The sequence below is a fragment of the Carassius auratus genome, chromosome 11, assembly GCF_003368295.1.
Source record: "Carassius auratus strain Wakin chromosome 11, ASM336829v1, whole genome shotgun sequence".
Taxonomy (NCBI): domain Eukaryota; kingdom Metazoa; phylum Chordata; class Actinopteri; order Cypriniformes; family Cyprinidae; genus Carassius; species Carassius auratus.
The window spans coordinates 1,125,636-1,145,756 of NC_039253.1; the positions used below are offsets into that span (position 1 = coordinate 1,125,636).

Genomic DNA, 20,121 nt, shown 5'->3' on the forward strand with positions numbered 1-20,121 from the left:
TTTCGGGTGCACTTTGGGAGAAAACCGATTAATACTTTTTGTACTATTTTGCTTAAAAAGGTGTACTTGCGCAATACTTTTTCATGCCACTTTGTTTGATATTTTGTTATATAAACAGGATTCATATTCATCTTGAAGTGTGGTTTAAGTGTCGACATAGTTTTCAGGGCCACTTTTAATGTTTGCCACTCAGTGTTTTTTTATATTTGCCAAATATAAAGCATGTTTGAACGCAGCATGCGGCTGTGGTCCAAAGGCCAGACAAGTCTAGTTTTCTTTCACTAGCTGTGGCTTCCAGAAAGTACTTTGTCATCTTGTTCTGAAATCTTCATTTTATTTGGCTGACCCCGTATTTCTAGTTGAAGCTCTGAAAGACAACTAGCGCAAAGTGAACAGGATATGAGCAGCGTGGTCACACTTTTAAACTTAAATAACCTTTTGTGTTATTTCTTTTAAGGTAAAGAGCAACAACACTCTTGGACAAAAAACAGAAGACCAAACTGAAGGTGCCCCACTTGAGACCAGTTTTGTGTTTGGACAGAACATGAGGGATAGAGCAAAGTTTTGATTCATCTGCATCCGATGACAAAAATAAACTACTTCAGTGCAAATATGTAGGAGATATTATTTTATGATTATTTTGTCCTTTTTATGTATTTTAAATATAGATCAAGTTATCATTTACCTGTATCACCCAGCCCTAATTCCGAATAATTCTTGATCAAGTTCTGACTTTTAGTGAGAAATAGTTCTGGCTTCTGTGTTGGTGTTTCGTCTTGTTGATTGAAAGTATAAGTGTGTTTTCTGCAAGCTGGGCACCAGCTGTGTCTCATCCAAAAGTGGTGATTCAAAGGAAACAAATTACTTTTTGCAGTATGTCACTTCCAGGTACTGCATCTGAAATGTTCATGTTAATATTTAAAGAAAATTTTACAGATCCCCTCGGGCAGAGATGTGTAACTTTCCTTGGAATCAATATTGTTTCTCGTAGTGCACAAAAACCTTGACTGCAGCAATGCCAACAGCGTGAAGTTTGTCTTTGGGCAGAACATGTCGGATCGTGTCTTGGTAAAACTGTAAATTCTGTTCGAATCTTTGATGTGTTTGTCATGATTGGCATGGTCAGGTTATAATAGATCACAGTTCCTGACATGTTTATGTATTGCATGCTTATAGGCAATGCCAAAACTCAGCACTGAACCTCCAGGGGCAGCAAAGAGCCTCAGTCAGAGATGGGCCTGTTCAGTCAGATTTCCTCCTCACATGATCAAACTCTGGAGAAGGGTATGTGATTTTTGACTTTTTGTGACTTTTATTTTTTTTTAATCTTACAGAGTCTTAAAAACAAACCAGAAGTGGCAGGATGTTAATAAAATAGCATAGAATGCTTAACATATACATACATATATGTGTTTTTTAGCAAATCTATGCACTCGTGTGTGTGTTTTTCAAAGCGACTTGCAATTTGTCATAAGAGTCCACAACTGTCTTTATGAATAAATTAAATCTAACCCATCAGGTATCTAATGTCAAGAAGATTTTAATACGAAGTTCTGTTCATAACATTCTAAAAACAGTAATATTGTGAAACATACAATGTTACATTGTTTTCTGTTTGAATATATTTTAAAATAGTTTAATTCTGTGATGCAAAGTTGAATTTTCAGCATCATTCCTCCAGTCTTCAGTGTCACATGATACATCAGAAATCATTCTGATATGCTGCTCAAGAAGCATTTCTGATTATTATTGAAATCAGTCGTGCTGCTGCAGATTTTTGTGGAAATCTTAATGCGTTTTTCTCTGAATGAATAGATAGTTCAAAGAAACTGCATTTGAATCCTTTTTTAATAAAGTCAGTAATATCCCTTAATTGTACAAAGATAATGGTACGGTTCTTGTTCTCCTTTATTTTCACAGTATCATTTTCTATCCACTGCCTTAAGCAATTGAAGCTCATGCTGTGGTTTTTTAATGTGCTGTAGGTGACAACATGAAGAGTCTCTGGAGGAGTCGGCGGCGCGACACGAAGCACACAACCCCACAAGTGTTTATAGAGCAGGTTGGAGGTCAGGACAGGAGAGGAGTCTGAGAGCAATGTGCTGCAGGTGAGAGCAGCGCACACATCTGATCCATACAGGCCAGCTTCACAAACACCTGAGAGGATGATGCTCTCTGCCGTGTGTTTTCAGATGCAGTGTAAGCTGTTTGTGTTTGAGCTTGACATCTCAGTCATGGCTGGAGAAAGGATGTGGAGTGCTCAGGCTCAATGACATGGCGTCCGCTGACGACGGCACCTTACAGTCCAGACTGGGTAATGCACAAAGGCCTTGGTCGTATAACCTTTGCACTTCAATATTTACTGCGAATTTGCCATGGAGTTCTGATAGTGGCCATTCATTGATATCAAAAGGAAAATTTAATCCCAAAAGTGAAAGTTTTGTCATAATGTAATTAAAAGATATATTTTTTTTTATCTTGAAAAAGATCACGTGCAGAATATCGAACATTTAATATACTCTACCGTTAATGTTTCTGAAAGAAGTCTTATGCCAACCAGGGCTGCATTTATTTGATCAAAACACAATTAAACCAGTAATACTGTGGAATATTACCATTTAAAATATAACTGTTTTCTATTTGAATACACTTTAAAATGTAATGATAAAAAGAAAGTTCAAAAGAATAGCATTTATTTAAAGTAGGAATCATTTGTAACATTATGAGTGTCTTTACTGTGACTTTTGATCATTGCTGAATTAAATATCTATTTCTTTAAAACTCATTCTGACCACCAACTTTAGAACAGTAGTGTCAAAATCACTCTTTGTTTTTGTTTATATGGAAAACAGAAGCTTAGCATTTCTGCTTAAACATATCTTTGAATTTCATGAAAAAAGAGGAGTCACATGAGTTTGGCATTGGATGAACTATAACTTCATACACAGCAGCTTGAATTACTGGATGTTTGTGTAAAGCAATAGTTATACAAAACATTCACTAAAAACACCTCATTTTCATTAGACTGTAGATGAGGCCACTTGCAGATTTTGTGACTGACACAAGGGGGTGCTATTTCTTCTGTTTTATCTGTTTTGAGTGCTGAAGTTAGTGGCTGATGCTAGCAATCTCAAAATAGACAAATGCTGGACAGTTTATTGAATTGTTCCTACATATCAGCCTGTATTAAACATTTATTTAGCAAAAAATGGCACAACACACCTTTTTTCAGGCACTAGTTTAGAAAAGAGAAATCTTTAGTGTTCTTGTTTACTGATAGGCAGCTGATCACAGTGTTTTTTTTTTTGTCTTGCAGTCATGCGGACTCAGGGAAGTCTTCGAGTGATCCTCAACACTAAGCTTTGGTCTCAGATGCAAGTGGATAAAGCCAGTGAGAAGAGTCTCAGAATAACAGCTATGGACACAGAGGAGCAGGGCGTCAAAGTCTTTCCTCATATCTGTAAGAATGCACCCAGTGATTATCATATGATCAGCTGATTTGAGTCAGTCAGTGTTGTGTTGCTCGTCTCATCTCTCAGTCCAGCTCTAAGGACACTGCGCAGCTCTTTGCAGCCCTGCACCATCGTATCCTGGCGCTGCGGAGCATCAGCGGACAGGAGTGTGACAGCCAGCCGGTTATCCGCTTCAGCGACGACGACGAGTCCCGCACGCCCCCCACAGCTGCCACCCCTGCTCCAGGTAATATCTCATATTGGTATCAAGTTCATGGTTGTTATCTGCACTTGTAAGATGCAAATCAAAAATATTTTGTTGATATGATATGTGTATGTGTGTGTGTATATATATGTGTGTGTGTGTGTATATATATATATATATATATATATATATATATTGATTGAGAGAGAGAGAGAGAGAGATATTATTTTTTATTTATTCTTTTGAAAATTAAGTTTTTTTTTTTGTTCACAATTGGTAATTTATTTAACAATACATTAAAAATACTATTGCATTACTTCAATTAATCTTTTCAATAATATGCATATTTTAATTTAATTAAATATTTATTTTATGTTTTTGGCTGGCGTAAATTCAAAAACATCCAGGAAATATTGATATCATAATAAAGAAAAGAAGTCTCATTAAAATAATAAAATGTCTAGTAATTTGAAAATCTTTTATTTTTGTCTCTTATCATTTATTAGTAATAATTATTAATGATATATATATATTGATTGATTGATTGTCCACCAAATCAGTCATTTTGGACATTTTTTTTCATTTGTTTTTATCTCCTTATATATATGTGTGTGTGCATATTTTTGTATTTATTATTTGTTTGTCTTTGTTATTGTCTGTGCATTGCTCATTTAAACCATTTTTTTTTCAGGTAATCCAGAGGCAGGTGTGTGTCCATCCACAGGTGACACACAGTGTTAAGTCTGCTGCTGATGTTTATCCCACAATGCCTCACTGCAGCCCTCTGATCCCCTCAAATACTATGCAGGTGTTTTTTCTCCTTCAGGTGTACTGTAGTCATGTGTTCAGCTGGTTTTATTGATTGCATTTTAACAGCAAAACAGCTCATCTTCAGGACTGGACACATAACACTCTCAAAGTCATCATATTGATGAGAATGAGAGGCTCTTAGTGTTTTAGTAAACCGAATTTCCTTTCTAAATGTTGTGAGACTTAATTACTCCATTCCCTGCTGAGTGTGCACAGAGTAGAGTTTGTTGTCTCATCTCATCTTCCATCACGGTTCAGCTCAGTTTCTGCTGTGTTGTTAAAATCACTTTAGATCTTTAGAATTTACTCTCTTTTACTTAAAGGAAAAGTTCAGCTATAAATGAACATTCTGTTGTGACTCTTTTGTAGTTTCAAAGCTGAAAAAAGAAATATATTTTTGAGGATTCTGGGTTTGGATGTGTAAACAATGACAGAGTTTTTTATTTTTGGGGTGAAATGTTTCAGCTTTTACATATCATTGCAGTGAGGTTGACCATTGTACAGACACTTACTGTAAATTATTCTCCAGTTTCATTGCAATAGTACCTTTTCACACAGTATATTTTTATGAATATGTACTGTACATAGTTTAGGATCAAAAGTTTTATAGCAAAATGTTTTATTAAGGACATTAATAACTATCATTACATGTGTTCTGTATTGTCTGTACTACCGTAATACTATATACAGTGTTTTTAATTTAAATGTTTGTCGTTTCTCTTATTTAACGGATATTTGTTAAAAAAAATATATAGGAAAATAGTTGGACAGGATATTTTACGTTTTGTGATTGCGCAGCTGTAGAACTGGCCTGTCGGGGTGAATCTCACAGAATCTGTCAGGGTTACATTTCACACTAAAATAAAACCATTAAAGGAATGGTTCAACCAAAAATTGACTCAAAATGTAGATGAGTTTGTTTCTTCATGGGAACAGATCTGGAGAAATGAAGCATTCATGTAGCATTCCATCATTTGCTCACCAGTGGATCCTCTGCAGTGAATGGGTGCCGTCAGAATGAACGTCCAGACGTGCAGTTTTTTGCTTCACAATACATTAACTGATGGACTGGAGTAGTGTGGATTATTATGATGTTTATTTCAGCTGTTTGGACTCTCATTCCGACGGCACCCATTCACTGCTGAGCATCCTTTGATGTTTGAGTCATTTTTAATGTGTGTATGAACTGTTCCTTTAAGAGGGTTTGCACTGTGATCTTATTTTTCTACATAAAATTCATCCAACCTCAATTTTCAGCCTACTTTAGTATGAAAGAAATGCATCCTAATTATTGAAATTAAAATGTTATTAAATTGAATAAATCAGGGTAGTATTTCTGCTTAATTTTTCATAATTTGATTGAAAGAAAAAAAGCCATTTTGCCTAGACAGGATGTTTTTACTCCATCTTATGTCATAATTGTCAATTCATCAAAATATTATTAAAATAATGCCACAATACTAAACACATCAGCAGAATTAAATTAGGCTTAATTTATATAATGTTGTATATACAATTCGATAATATTACAGTAATTTGAATAAATAATTATTTTAAACAAAAGTTCATTTGAATTTTAAGTGAAATATGACTTTCTTTTTGAGAGAGAATTGCGTTTTTTTTACAGATTAAAGGGTTTTTAAGAAGCAAAACCTGATTCATCATAAGTTATAGAAGACTTTTGGTCAGCTAGTGTGGCTCATTACACATTATTGTAACCTAATTATTCATATTATAATATAATCACAAATTATTGTAATATAATTGAATACTAAATTTTATATAATTAAATAAAATATGCAGTTATATTACAATAATTTTAATAAATTATGTTTTTCTTTTGATGAAATGTAACCTACACTATATACATTTATTTATTTTTGTGAGATTTGCCCTTTTATACAGTTTCTTGAAGAAACAAAAGCTGCTTGATCTTAAGTTGTAAAGGCAGTTTGTCAGCTAGTGTGGGCCAGATATCACTCATGAGAAACCTGTGACTCTGACCCAGTCCCTCTCTGCTGCCGAATCTCCTCAGTGCACTGCCAGTGATAGGTACTCGAGTGTAGCATATTCACAAAATGTGGAAATAGAATGACTGTTTCTGTCCACACATGCAGTTAAAGAGAACTCTTCAGTTCTTCACATTTAGTCATTTTACTATAGGATTTTTTAAAATTATTATTCAATATTGTTACAAATAAAACAAGCTATGTAGATATGTTGGTCAATATATTAAATTAGTCTTTGTTAAAAACTTAGTGAGATAAAAAAATATATATTTTTTGTCCTGTTTGCAGAGGATATAGTGTTTATAGCAACTATAGCACTTAATAGTTGTTCATATTTCAGTTGTACCTGCATTACATTGTCGTTTCGCTTCAGAATGAAGGTGTTTCCATAGAGTAAGATGTTTCCCGTCAATATGAAAGCACTAGCATAGCTAAAGGTTTACAAAACAGATGTTTGCTGAGTGCGAGTTGATTGCTGTAAATGTCAGTAAATGTTTACATTCAATGTGTTGCAGCAGATGTCCTGTAGGACACACTACTTCTTGTTTTTTATGTTCTTTTTTTGGGTTGATTTGTGTAGACCTCAGATAGACTGTGAATGCGCCCGTGCTATTTCTGGTCCAGACTAGCTCAACTGCACTGGTCTTGTGGTTTAAATATACAATTTAGCTCTGGTGGAAGCGTTTGGAGATCGTTTAGAAGGGCTAGGCTGCTTCTGGACCATTGATTTCACTGGAATAATTGTCTTTTTTGTTCAAATATGTAATGGTGGTAAAATGTCTATATATAGTTGGTCTGTTCTGTTTTCCATTGACCATGTGACAAGTTATAAAACTCTGGAATATGCAAATAATTTAGATATTTCGTTTTTTCCTGTTTTTCATTTTTATTCATTATTCATCCAGGATCTTTTTTTTTTCCCCCACTGGGAAACTATATTGTATTCATGTTTGCAATTAAATTTATTTAGACCATTCCACTATTCCACCTGCACATGTCTGTTGTTTCTGAATTATGAAATATGATTCTGCTTCTAATTTACATCATTCTGTCAATTGGAAACCGTTGATTGTTGTTTCATAAAGTCTCTTCTTCCATTGTCTGCACTCTGTAAACTGGGTAATATTGTTTCTCAGTTAGTAATATTTAGTTCTTAACTGTGTTTGCTGTTCAGGTAGCAGTTTACTGAAAAGTGGACATCAGTAAACAATCACACAGTCGGGTCATGAAAACTGTGATACAAAAATTGGGTCTGTGGAGTAACTTGATTATTTTCTTTTTTGACTCATAATTTCAATGTAATATGCCTAGTCTGGCCAACAACATGCTATTTTCTTCATAAGGTTAGCCTCAAATATGAAAACATTTATAAAATAAAATAATAAAAATAAATTATATTTATATATATTAATTTTTCCCATTAAAATAAGATATATATAACATTGGTGGTCAGTTAAAATGTCCTTTGACAGAAGAAGAAAGCATACATGTTGGTCACATGGTGATGTGATGAACCATTTTTAGAGGTTTTTTCTTTTTAGTGACATAGATGATTAATTTTATGGACAAAATAAGTAAAATGTAATATTAAAATATACTACAATAAAATATTTTCTTCAAGAAAATTTTTGATTTTTTTTTAAATTTCTTAAGTATTAAAATTAAATTAATTAAAATAAGCTGCAGTATATGGAAGATGTCTGGTCGGATTTCGCGGGAAGTGACACATTTACGTCACTCGTCTTTGCTTGGTTACGTATGTCACGTGTGTAAACAAAGAGAAGAAGGTCCGAGTATTACAACGCAGGTTTATAACCAATGAGAAGAATTGTTATCAGTAAATTGTTTAAAAGTTTACACGCAAAGGGGAAGGTGAGGTGGTTTCAGAGATGGCTTAAAGGATTTAAAACCGACCCAGAGATGGACTCTTTCTTGCTCGACAGGTAAGACAGGTCAGGTGTAGCAGTCGATTCTGTTCCCCTCGGAATGTCTGTTCCCCTTTACGCAAACATACTACAATTCTTACGTAGTTGCCGAGTTACTATCAAGGGGCAAGGAACTCGACCGGAAGTTGAAGTCGGGTGGGGGCTGCCATCTTTTAGCAGAACTTCACTTGCGTTAGCATTCCCATTGACTCCCATTCATTTTGGCGTCACTTTGACAGCGAATAACTTTACATCTGAGGCGTTTAAAGACTCTGTTTGTCCATTATTTATTTCTAAAGATACACGAAAATGTATAAAGGGCTCCATTACCTTCTATGTTACATTATGGCCCTGTAGAAACAGTTTTTGTAAAAAATAGGCTAACGATTGCGTCATAACCACTCGGCTCTCTGTCGCATTACCGTACAGACAGGAGGAGAAGCTCGCAGGCAATTAACTTAATATGGCGTACTGGCGTTACATTTTAAAATACTATACAAAATAATTAATCAGATTACTTACTCCTGCTCACTCACGACAAAGAACTCCCCGCTCAAGTTCGCCGTCTCTCCAAGATTAACGATGGCAGTTTGCACTCACAGCTACTAGAAGATTTACATCTGTCAGACAGGTTGCTGACGTCGTCAAGCTTCGTTTGAGTCTGCGCGTCAGAAACGGAAGTGCTAAAAAACGCTAAAACTGGGCTTCATTTGTCTCAATTGAGTTCCAATGGGGTCGCTGTGTCCATTTCTTTTACTGTCTATGGTTACTATGCGTACGATCAGAACTAGCGTGCGCAAGAAGCGTGACTGGATGTACGGCAAGTCAAATATTTCAAATTACCGTCCTAAATCTTAAACTTAAAATAAATTTAAGACGAGAGGTTTTTCAACTTGAAATGTAAAAACACAAGACAAAAATAACGGAACAACTGCAAGATGAATAAAAAAAAAGAACATAAACGGGAGCGGGAGAATAATTTTACTATGCTGCAGTGTAGCAAGAAATTTGTCCCTTTTTGCTTTCCTTACATCCAGGTGTGTTTGGTGTATTTGTATGCGGGAATGTTGCCAAATCCGCGGAATTTAGGCTACTTTGGAATATGTTTGATTAACTATTTGGTAGGGTTTATTACACGGACCTGGCAACCCGATGGGAAACAGACATTTCGAGGGGAACAGAATCGACTGCTACACCCATAGACACCGGCCTATGGAAATAGAAAGGCAGTGTTTTTTTGGCAGTGCTTTGGGGCTAAATCTCTTTATTGTTATTTTTTATTTTTATTTTTTTTTTGGGTGCACAGATACCCCTCAAACCAGCATTTTAATTCTCGCCGAAGAGCTGAACTCAAGCTCAACTCACATATAAAATAAAATTAGTTTTAGGCGTGAAGCGCTACAGCAATGGTCTTTGGTTTGTAGGAAACGAACGTGATCTGAGGCGCACAGAAAACATCAGACCGCTTGATGGCGCAATTTACTAATTAAAACCGAGTATTCTAAAGAGCCATGTAATTATATCTGTCATGGGATATTTGATTGATTATAGTCTATAATTTAACTTTGGTAATGATTGAATATCAGTATGAGTAATGTTATGTCACAGTGTGGTCTACATGCAAGGTCAAATCCACTGTTTTCTTCCATTCTCTCAAGTTTTAATGGTTAAAAGGTCAAAGCCATTTTGAGCAAGTTATTTTAGCTAATTGATGTTTGGGAGCCTTTTGTAAGCTAATTATAGCTTCATTCATACCATAACTACATGGTTTAGAAACACAAGCATCTATTTGACAGTTGGCTTTGTTAACTAACACAAACAGCCAACAGAATAACAACAGATATTGACTGCATTCTGTTATTCTGACAAACTACAGGTAAAGTGAAGGGATTTAACGTTTAAGCACTCTGCCATTTTGTTGAGATTTCATATTTATTGCTTAACTGCTCATATAGTTCATATGGTGGATTTAAATAATTGGACAATTCTGGACACACACTCAAAAGCATGAGTCACACAAACTGGTTATCAAACCATATGATATTTGCAAACAAATGATCCAATGCAGCAATCCCAAAGTGGTTTTCAATCAATGCATGAAGACAGTTCCCTGGAAGTTCAACCCGGTGCTCTATCAAAGATTACTGAAGAATGTTTTACAAGAAAATACTATTTAAGTCTTTGGTAGGGACTTGTCATAGTATACCTGAATTCTGTATTTAAACAATTTCACTACATGCTACTGGACTAAACACCACTGAAAACACCTTGACCCCAATCAAACCTGGTTTGATATTTTCTTATTTAGTGCAACAATGTCTTTTTAAAAACAGGATAAAGAACAAATACAATTTCTTTCTGTAAATAACAAAGTAGTGACTGAAATGCATGTACAAATCTAGCAGGAATGATCCTGAACTGCTTGGTTTGACGTGTGAAATCATCTTTGTGCTTCTCCGCTGGGGCGTTTCTGTAATTTTCCACAGCTCTTGAACTCGTCACTCATTCTGGACAGCTTCAGTTGAGTTTATTTTAACAGAGAGGGTGTGATGTGTCAGTTTTGGTGTGCTGTGAGGTCTGCTATCGGCCCAGAACGCCCTTGCATGCGTGAGGCCATGAATTAATGAAGCATTTCAGATGATATGTGACGAACACTTTCCTAGAAACCTTTCAGAAGAAATAAAAGCATCTCCTGTTAACAGCTTTAGGACAACAAACACCAGCGTTCTAAGTGCAGAAAAGCAAATTCTTCATAAATATACAATATATCACAAAATTCCATGTCATGTGGCGAGTTTGAAGTTAACACAAGTTAATACGAACTCCCGAACTGACTCAAATGATTCGCGAACCCGCTCCGAGCTCCCGAACTGATTCAAATGATTCGCGATCCCCAAACTGACTCAAATTTATCGCTAATCCGCTAAGAACTCCCGAATTGACGAAAATGATTCGCGAACCCACTACGAACTCCCGAACTGATTCAAATGATTCGCGTTACCCAAATTGACTCAAATGATTCGCGAACCCGCTATGAACTCCCGAACTGATTCAGATGATACGCGATCCCCAAACCGACTCAAATGATTCACGCTCCATACTCCGAACGCCACTATTCGCTCCGAACTCTCGAATTGACTCAAATGATTCGCGAACCCGCTCCGAACTCCCGAACTGACTCAAATGATTCGCGAGCCTGCTACGAACTAGCGAACTGATTCAAATGATTTGTGATCCCCAATCCGACTCAAATGATTCGTGAATCCGCTCCGAACTCCCGAACTGACTCAAATGATTCGCGATCCCCAAACTGACTCAAATGATTCGCGAGCTTGCTACGAACTCCCGACCTGATTCAAATGATTTGCGATCCCCAAACTGACTCAAATGATTCGTGAACCCGCTACGCATTCCCGAACTAATTGAAATGATTCGTGATCCCGCTCCGAACTTCTGAACTGATTCAAATGATTTGTGATCCCCAAACTGACTCAAATGATTCGCGAACCCGCTCCGAACTCCCGAACTGACTCAAATGATTCGTCATCCCGTATCGAACTCCCAAACTGACTCAAATGATTCGCGACCCCATTTTCAATCTCCAAGGTGAATGTTATAACAGCACACTCTTAGAAAAAAGGGTTCATTGGGGTTCTATATAGAACCATAGGGTCCTTTACTCAACTCAAAAGAAGCTTTTATGCTAAAAAGGTTCTATAATGACAAGAAAGAACCCTTTTGGCACAAAGGCTCTTTAGGCTATTGTTCATTCATATATTACATTATTCTGCAACATTTTTGTATTTGTAATTAAATTATTGTTTGTAGTAACTTAATATCACATTTGAATCATGCTGATTTTGGGAGAAAAACTGAAATGGCACTCTTCGTGTGATATTGATTAACTACATAAAATGATATAAATATATTCATTTTCTAACCCCCATAACTTGAATTTTGTGATCATTCACATGCATTCATAAATGCATTTGAATACACCGAATAATGCAGTGAAAGAACGCACTCAAAATGCACATGCGCACTAGTATGACTTCATCATGTAACTTTACATTAGTCTAGATGCGTGCACTTTGTCGGCACGATTTGTTTAGTTTTTTAATGTACCTGATAATGTTAAAAGGCACATCATTAAAAAAAAAAAAAAAAAAAAAAACCGGCCCCTTACTTACAGCCTTGTTTGCTGCTCTTTTATTTCATTCTTTGAATTTATGTGAAATTATGTACTGCAACTAAACAATTTAGCTTTAGCCTATGGATTACATTTTTTTATCTGTTGAACACCAAACATAAACAAAAAGAAGTAATAAACTCATTATTTTCATTAATTTTACAAAGTAAACAATTTGTTTGCATTTGCGCGAGCATGTTCACGCAGCGTTGTCTCGCGAGTGCAGTACACGTTTTTGAATTCCAACGGTCGAGAAGAGATTGATTCCCGTCTGGTGATTTAAATTGATGTTCTGACGGAAATATTGTTGTGGTAAGTCAGATAAATATATTTTTTTCAAGTAATTTACTTTTTATAAGCTTTAAACCCATTAGTAATTACAACGGATTAACACTAAAACACGAAAGAGCCTGAACCGCGACAGTGTCACAAGTTGCCTTACATCGGTAAGTTTTGTTGTGCTTGTTGCAAACTGTTAGAGTTTGTGTTTTCTGATCCTAAGCTTAGTTTTTAACTGCAGATAGTGCTCTAAGCTAGTTTTTGACCGCACAGTCAAATGGTTATGAATAACAGTCCTAGAACAGAACAGAAAATCCATACAATCTGCAGTATGAGACATATGCCCAAATCAAGTTTTTTATTATTCTTGACATCCATGAATAAAAGTCATGTGTTTTTTATAACAATAAAGGTAAACAAGTAAATGGTGACAGATTGTTTTGGGGGTGAATGAATGCTTTAATTCTACTGATAATTGATTTTCAGTTATTTGTGCTATGTCACTTCTAAATATTTTTTACTTAAATGAACTGTCTTTTGCTCATTTCAGCAAACAAAAACATGCAAGACTGCAAACTTTCCAGTACTTCTGTACTGATAATCCGGTTTCCACCCAGTCCCAGGAGGTTTGTCTGTTTTATCCTTCTTCACTAAAATGTCTTAAAATTGCTTGGTTATTGACCAGTAATGCTAGAAGATTGTGATAAATGCTGAACTACGTAAAAAGCCCTATTCGGACGTGACTAGATTCTTACCACCCAATTCGGACGGGACTAACATCTCCGTGTTTATTACAGAGGTGGGAGGGTCAGATTTGTGCATCTGGGCGTCACAGAGATCACGCGGTCTGTAATACCATTAGTATTATTACACAATAAATACTAAATGGCTAGTATAGCTAAACCATGTAAATGTGTGGTTCCTTTAGGCTAAACCTACCGTATGTTTAATTTTTATAAAGGTACATATGTAACTGATTGTATAAATGAACGTGAGTAATCTTACCTGATGCTGATATTACAATAGCCGGTAACAGTTTACGTGATCTTGCTCTTGATTTTATTATTTTATTATTTCTTTGCCTGAAAGCAAATATCAAACATCCGTGCGGTAAGAGCATCTACGGTAATTCACGTTGGACAAAACACACAAGGAAACGCGTTGTGAAATAAAATATCACCGGCAATCACAGACATTCGCATTCGGACGAGATTCATTTTCTCAGAGGATCACAGAGTTTGCTGAAAAACTGTAGGTCATTTGCTCTGGAATTATCACAGAGGTTGTGTGAGAAAAACACAGACCTGGTTTTCTTTACTTGGTCTTAAAAAGGTCCTAGTAGTCTGAAATTTATTTTTAAAACCTACAGAAACCCAATGCAACCCTTTAAAATATTTCTTCTTCTTGGGCCACAAAAACATGACTTCACAGATGTGAATTTTTACCTTATTTTTTGTTCTTCCAGACACAATAAGCTGGTTGAAGCCACAGTGCCACATTTTGTTTCTGTCCCTATGTTTATGGCTGCAGATCTCTGAAATGCACATTTGTATACATGGACATAATCATACTCGCTGAGTGTAATGAGTATGTGTGCAGCATCTCTCAGCACTGATTGTGGGTTTCCTCACTGTTCCTTTTCAAAACAAATGTGGTCAACCACAGAAAATGTTCCCTGGATGAATCACCGACAGTGATGATGATAATCACCCTCACCATTAGCAAGCATGTGGTGGAATCTGTTCAATTTTCACATCCTTTTATTTATTCACTTTGGATTCTTTATTATGTCGGCTGTTCTCTACTGAATCAAATAAATGGAGTATATTTCACTGTAATTTAAATAAATCTCTATTTTAAATAAATCCATAATCTAGCTATTTTTCTCAGCTCTTTGTTTTATGAGATGTGGCTCTTGTTTGGTTAAAATTCCAAAAGTGTTTTGGAATCATTTCATCCTTGATTCACATGCTAAACTGAGTCATTTCTAATCAACTAAATATTAGCAGACATGCACAAAGCTGTGACTGAGTAATAAACATTTTTTGCATGGCAGTTTGATGAATCACTCTTATTGGTCACACAAGCAGATTTTCTGACGTCTTCATGAATTTTTTTGTTTTTTGGAAACAACAACAACAAAAGATTTATACAAGCTTAATCCAAATTAACTTCTGAAGTGGTTTGAAACTGAGATTTTTGTTAATGTTCAAGACAGATCTGATATATATATATATATTATGGGGCGGCAGTGGCTCAGTGGTTCATGTAGGTTGTCTACAAACCGGAAGGTTGGTGGTTCAATCCCCGGCTCCACCTGACCAAGTGTCGAGGTGTCCTTGAGCAAGACACCTAACCCCAGCTGATCCCGACGAGCTGGATGGCGCTTTGTATGGCAGACACCGCCGTCGGTGTGTGAATGTGTGTGTGAATGGGTGAATGTGAGGCAAATTGTAAAGCGCTTTGGATGGCCATGTGGTCTGTTGAAAGCACTATATAAATGCAGTCCATTTACCATATATATATATACATACATACATACATACACAGAATTTTACAATATTTTTTTTGTGTATTTTTCATAGTAATAAACTTCTATAAATGTCTATTAGTTTTTCACTTTATACACTTCCTTAAGTAATAATCTGGCTTTTTAAAAAAAGATACCAACTTGAGTGCTCCAAAGCAATCAGAATTTGCAACAGTTTAAGTCGGAAATTTCATTTTAGGTCTAGGCTCAAAATCTGGTTAACATAACAAAATATTATAACTATTCCATATATATATACACACACACACACACAATCACTGCTGTTTTTTTTTTTTTTGGTTCCTGCTTAAATGTCCTACCTACAGCAATATTTGCCCCAGTTTTCCATATTTTGTTTTGTACAACAAATGTGTTGGATACAGCCCTTGTGAAAAGCTTAATAATTCTCAAAGTTGTGGACATGCTAGCAAAAGTGGCTACGGTCTAAAATAAAAATTTTTTTTTAAAGCAAACTTATATTTTGATGCTCTTGCTTTTCTCCTGCAAAAGTTTTGTAACAGAAATAAAATAAGGCGGGAGGAAAACCTATACTGTATTTCAGTGCCTTTGGAAGAAAATATTAAGTTACTCAGGGTAATGTGAGAAAACGCAAAGTTTTACAAGAAAATGCCATTTCCTTGAAGAACGCAATACTTTTGCGAGAGAGCACAAACGTTTTGCAAGGAAATGCAAAGTTACTCAGGATAATGTAATACTCTTGTTAGAGAATGCAAATGGTTTGCGAAGGAATACAAAAGCATAGAAATAAAATTTCCCCTCTGATCTCATATTTTTTCCATCGCTCTCTTATAGGAGCTCTTCATGGCTATACAATAGAGAACAATTAACATGCAAAAAACTTTTTTTTTCAAGAAGTGTTACATAATTTTCATGCTGAAGTTCTCTTGAGACCGAATCAGACAATCTGAGCTCATAAGAGTGTGTTTTCAACCGAGACATTCTCATGCACAGCTTAACTCAGTGATCACTTGAACATGAGAAGAAAAGCGAGCACCAAGCCTTGATTTCATGTAATCGAATCCAGCTCCTTCACCGGAAACAATGACTCCCGACGTGTTTAGTCTGTCTGGCTTCACCCGAGTGACCCACTCAGATGGCCAGTGAGATTCAGACATTGTATAATGATAGAATAGAGTCAAGGCCTGGCAGTGATAGATGATGTTTGTGTTGAGGAGATAACGTAACACTCTCGCTGGTCAAAGTGGTTTACCTTCCAAATTACAGTGATCGATTCCTCAAAGCAGAGCAGTATTTGCTTAGTGTGATCATCATGCAGGCTCGCCAGGATAGTTTGTGTACCTGATCCTCATTTCAAGTCAAACAAGCCCTCGTGTGATTGTGCATGTCTCTGTGAGAGGACAGCAGAGGGCGCTCAGCACATGGCCAGAACATCACTCGATGAAGGCCGTGTTTGAAATGTTTGGAAATAAAGCTTGGCTTGTTTAATTTATATTATAGATTACAGGATCCAATGCATTAGACTCTTTTAGCACACAGCAATAACTGCATAAGGGAAGGAAGAAATCTAATCTTACGGTTAGATAAGCGATTTAAAAATAGAAAAGTCATAAATGTGGCTTGAAAGGCTCTTATAGGCTTTAAAGTTAAATCACGACTGCGTGTTGAAGAATCTGTCAGGATTTGGTACTGTTGAGCAAACTCTGGAAAAACTGTTTTTAATAGGCTCATTTTATTTGAAAAGGTTTTCTGCAGATCTGTCAGTATATCATGATTTCCCACATCAGATCCAAAGTAACAGGGCCATAAACATTCATAAACATTAGAAATCCATCTTGAAAAAACTGTAGAAGCATGATATTCGAATTTAAATATAAATATAAATAATTAAATGCAACTTATTTTTAAACTGGTTTGCATTACATTACTTGCAAAACCATGTTAAATCTAAATATATATATTAATGAAAAATGTTAATCGACTGACAGCCCTTCTGTAATGTTGTTTATTGATGTAAATAGTATATTAATTAAAACTATATATAGATAGATAGATTGATAGATAGATTATTAATGCTGTCAAAGGATTAATTGTTTCCAAAATAATTTTTTGTTTACATAATATGTGTGTGTGTCTGTGTGTGTGGTGTATATTTATTATGTATATATTAATATACACACATACTGCATATATTTTGAAAATATTTACATATATTTGCATATTTATTTTCATATAATATATATCATATATAAATATTTAATATATAAACGTTACATATTTTTATATGTATATGTACATATGTGTATATATATATATATATATATATATATATATATATATATATATATATATATATATATACATACATATATATCAATAAACATTACAGAGACTATAGAGTGGAGTACAGAAATACATTAAAAATAGATAAATCTATAATTCAGAATGTTTTAAGTGCTTTTTTATTGGAAGAAATTTTAACAGTAAACAAAAATCTGAGGCAAGTAATTTACAGTTATGTTTAAATTTAAGATATCTTGCTTTGTGAATGTGATATTTACATACAAATAAATTTAAAGACATCATACAGCTCCCTATTGCCAGAAATGTGTGAGTAGAAAAGAAACACAAATAAATAAGAGCAAAAATAAATAGGCGAGAGATTCTTCCTCTTTTTGACAATAGGAACACAGTGCCAAAATGTTTTGGTTAAACTTACTTAAATGTATATTACAATCGTTTAAATATTAATCATTAAATCATTTAAATTGACTTTTAATAAGCTTTATTAAATGAAAGATTATTAGTAGCAGTAATAACATTTCCCTGTTTTATATGCAAAATGCTAACCTCTCATTGTTTGGGGATATTCAAAATCATATTGCATTGCAATTTGTAAGCTTTCACCAGGAACTACTGATTAGTAGGGTTAATATCTAGATGCATTTACCCCTCGTCTTTCTGTCAAACTTCATAAGAATAAAATGTCTCACTGTTGCTTACAAAGAACGAAAGACAGTGCCCTTACTAAACTAGTCAGGGAAAAATCTCATGTTACAACCTGATAATATATATTGATTATTCCAAATTAAATGAGGGGAACATTTATATAAAGATCAGCTTCCATGACTCAGGAGCTTTATAAAAGTTTGAGAGCTTCGGGAAGCCTTGTGCACTTAAAATCACATGAAACTGATGCATATGTCCACATTTTTAAGGAATAGTTCATTTAAGTCGTCATTTATTCACTCTCAAATTGTTCCAAGCCTATAAGAGTTTCTTTCTTCTGCTGAACACAAAAAAAGATATCTTGAAGAATGTTGCAAACAGTTGCTGGTCTCCATTGAGTACTGTATGTAAAAAATACTGTAGAAGTTAGTGGGGACCTCAACAGAAGAAAGAAACTTTGGGACAACTTGAGGGTGAATAAATGATGACAAGAATGAACTATCCCTTTAAAAATCAAACTCGGGATCCAAAACCACACTGAACACCTATTCAGATATTATTTAGCCAATTTATTTGAAAAGACAGACTTATGTTAATTACCCAAGTCACGAAGGCAAATGGTACAGTTTCCTAGGAATGACCGCACACAATGTACTGTAAATGCATGTCATTTTTCAAAATGCTTAACTAAAGCAGCAGTTTCTCCCTCAGTCAGGACTGAGTCAAGTTTGCTGTATTTTTATTCCTGAACACACAGAGCTGCTGACAGTAATGCATGCGTGTCAAGGCCGTTCACTGTGGAGGGATTATGGGTAATATGTTGTCCTCAGGAGATGCATGTTTCTCAGCTTACAGTATCTATCATCCAGGAGTGAGGACAAGAGGCTAGGAAAGAATTTGCTTATCATTTTTCATGATATGGTACCTCATATGAAATATGCGAGATTCAGAGACCTTCAGCAGACGAATAGAAATCCAAACAAACAAAATCTTTCTTTTTTTTTAACTCGTCATGCTTTTAAAGTTGCATTTGGCTGTAATGCTTGGGTTACTGTTGACAGCTTTGGCATAAATGACACTAACGGATGCTCTTATTTGCACACTTGTGCAGTTAATAACATTGATGAGACAAGTGGAGCTTTAACTCCCACATTAACTTAAACTCTCCTTCATCTGTGAAAATATAATCATACAAAATTTCTCTGGTTGTCTTAATGCAAACTAATAAAATAATACAAACAGACAAAACAGGAAAATGTATGTAGAGCACCTGCATCTTGTGTATTTAACAGGTTAATTGTTTCAATCAGATGCTAAACGTTCATCAATGGTTTTTAATTAAATAGTAATGTTATCTGAATTTAATTTGTGCTTATGCAACCCAAAAAGTGAAACAATGACAGTATAATAAATCACACAGGGTTGGGTTGGTTTTAAAGCTGATACAGTTTATTAAACATGTTATATATCGAATATAATACATATGAGATATTTTTGGCACCCCAAAAAATAATAAATATGTTTTTGTTAAGTCTGTGACTCTACATCTAAATAAATTAATGAACCATAACTTACTCTTCAATAAATATGCGTAATTTGTTATGTAGATGCATTGCATCAATGTTTATTGCAGTTGGTCAACAGGGTCCAACAATGCTTAAACTGAAAGACTGTGTGTGTGTGTGTGTGTGTGTGTGTGTGTGTGTGTGTGTGGGTTAACAGGACATCCCACTGCAGCAGGTGGAAGAGACTGAGGCCATATGGATGAACTCTTCAGAGACTGTAGTTACTCCA

General features: G+C 35.2%; 1 pseudogene; it reads left to right on the top strand.

Annotated features, from left to right (window-relative positions):
- The window catches only part of LOC113110547 (ran-binding protein 3-like), a 7,692-nt pseudogene extending 114 nt beyond the window's left edge, over positions 1 to 7,578 (top strand).
- Positions 7,579 to 20,121: the final 12,543 nt, after the last annotated feature.